This window comes from Palaemon carinicauda, chromosome 20 (genome assembly GCF_036898095.1).
Source record: "Palaemon carinicauda isolate YSFRI2023 chromosome 20, ASM3689809v2, whole genome shotgun sequence".
NCBI lineage: Eukaryota > Metazoa > Arthropoda > Malacostraca > Decapoda > Palaemonidae > Palaemon > Palaemon carinicauda.
This window is the reverse complement of record NC_090744.1, coordinates 12147727-12150226: the sequence shown is the minus strand read 5'-3', so window position 1 is coordinate 12150226 and position 2500 is coordinate 12147727. Positions and strand designations below refer to the sequence as shown.

The 2500-nt window shown below is 37.3% G+C and overlaps 1 long non-coding RNA gene across 1 annotated transcript in view; it reads left to right on the top strand.

Annotated features, from left to right (window-relative positions):
* Positions 1-2500, top strand: part of LOC137659442 (uncharacterized) — a 26443-nt gene that overhangs the window by 136 nt on the left and 23807 nt on the right. The gene's annotated exons all lie outside the window — the stretch shown is intronic.

Genomic DNA, 2500 nt, shown 5'->3' with positions numbered 1-2500 from the left:
AATGAGAGAAGAGGCAGGAAAAGAGTTTTCTCAGTGTATAGGATGAGATGCTCTCTATAACCTTTGGGGTTGGCGGGGGGGGGGGGGTGACTGGGAGCAAAAGGGAAACAGTTTGATTAATGCTTTTTAAATCTGGTGAAAGCATTGTTAGAATAAGGAGCAAGTGTGTATCCAGCAGTTTCAAAGGGGGGGGGGGCATGGCATAACATGAACGAAGCAGCTGGAGGCCCAGTTGGGGGGGGGGGTTGATGTCGCTGTAAGCCCCTTTTTGGGCTGACGCAATTTATAGTTATTTTAGATCTTTTCTATGGTTTTGAAACTATTTTCACCTTATAGTTAGATATTAAAAGGTGAAAATGCATTATGTAATAAGAGCATCCCGTTAACATATATAAACCATTTCAGCATTAATCTTTACAGTGATTTTCAATAGATGACTGTACATTCTCAGAAACTCTCATCAGCTGATTACCTCTTAGTTGTGGAATGATCTTCCTAATCAGGTAGATGAATCAGTAAAACTTCAAAAGTTCAAAGTTGGAGCAAATGTTTTTATGTTGACCAGGCTGACATGAGTCTTTCTATAGTTTATACAGTATGTGACATATTTGTTTTTGACGTTGTTAATAGTTTATAGAGGACATATCTGTTTTGACGTTGTTACTGTTTTTAGAATGATTTATTGTTAACTTGTTCTCATCATTTATTTATTTCCTTATTTCCTTTCCTCACTGGGCTATTTTACCCTATTGGAGCCCTTGGCCTTATAGCATTTTGCTTTTCCAACTAGAGTTGTAGCTTGGCTAATAATAATAGTAATAATAATAATAATAATAATCTATAATTATGGGACGCCTGCCTCCTTCCGTTCAATTATAATCAACCCACAACAATTCTTGACCTGTCGAATTATAGAGTAGTTAGTCTCTCCACTTCTTCCGGCTTGATTCATATCAGAAATACAATCTCTTCATCTGCCGCTCATCTATAAAGAATTTTTACCACTTTGGAATGAGAGAGAGAGAGAGAGAGAGAGAGAGAGAGAGAGAGAGAGAGAGAGAGAGAGAGAGAGAGAGAGAGAGAGAGTTAAACAGTCAAACAATTTTTTCTGTGAAAACCCCAAGTGTAACAGTCAAACTTTTTTTTTCTGTGAAACCCCAAGTTTAAAACATTAAAAAAGATATTTCATATATAAACTATAAAAGGAATTAGGTCAGTCTGTTATCATCTTTTACGGGTTGGTGACCGTAATATCACTCCTTTACGTCAATAAAGGTAGTAGGTTGGCCTGGGCACCAGCCGCCCGTTGAGATACTACCGCTAAAGAGTTATGGGGTCCTTTGACTGGCCAGACAGTACTACATAGGACCCTTCTCTCTGTTTACGGTTCTTTCCCTTTGCCTAAACAGACACCGAATAGTCTGGCCTATCCTTTACAGATTCTCCTCTGTCCTCATACACCTGACAACACTGTGATTACTAGACAATTCTTCTTCACCCAAGGGATTAACTACTGCACTGTAATTGTCCAGTGGCTACTTTCCTCTTGGTAAGGGTAGGAGAGACTCTTTAGCTATGGTAAGCAGCTCTTCTAGGAGAAGGACACTCCAAAATCAAACCATTGTTCTCTAGTCTTTGGTAGTGCCATAGCCTCTGTACCATGGTCTTACACTGCCTTGGGTTAGAGTTCTCTTGCTTGAGGGTACACTCGGGCACACTTTTCTATCTAGTTCCTCTTCCTTTTGTTCTCTTAAAGTTTTTATAGTTTAAATAGGAAATATTTATTTGAATATTGTTACTATTCCTAAAATATTTTATTTTTCCTTATTTCCTTATTTCCTTTCTTCACTGGGCTATTTTCCCTGTTGGGGCCCCTGGGCTTATAGCATCCTGCTTTTCCAACTAGGGTTGTAGCTTAGCATTTAATAATGATAATAATAATGATAATAATAATAATAATATATCCGTTTTTAAGACGGCAAATACCTGGCAACATTTATGCCAGGATTATTACTTTTTACTCATGGTAAATTTTAGCAGTTTAGCTTATAGTCTTATGTCCCATGTTGTTAGAGTTGTTATCAACATTACCAGGGAATAATACTTCGATATCAATTAATGCATTTGATGTTCTAATCTACATTACTGAGACTGCAGCTGTTTGCAAGCTCTATGACACTCCAGCTCTCTGACTGAGTGATGACGTCATGTAAACAGACTACTTGTGTTATGCACAATACTACAAAAATAACAGATAGGAAGATTCATAATGCATCATTCTATCATTGAGGTAATGTAAACAGAATTCAGTACTTTATAACATACATTACAACACTTATAATTAAAGTCGAAACATGTTCTATCAATGTAATATGTTGCTCATTACTTTCAATACTCGTGGTGCTTAGGGTATATTACAGTACTTCTTCCTCTTCTTCTTCTATAAACGTGCTTGTTCGCATTTTTAAATGGGGTAAGCCTAGAGATGTGGCTGTGGGTA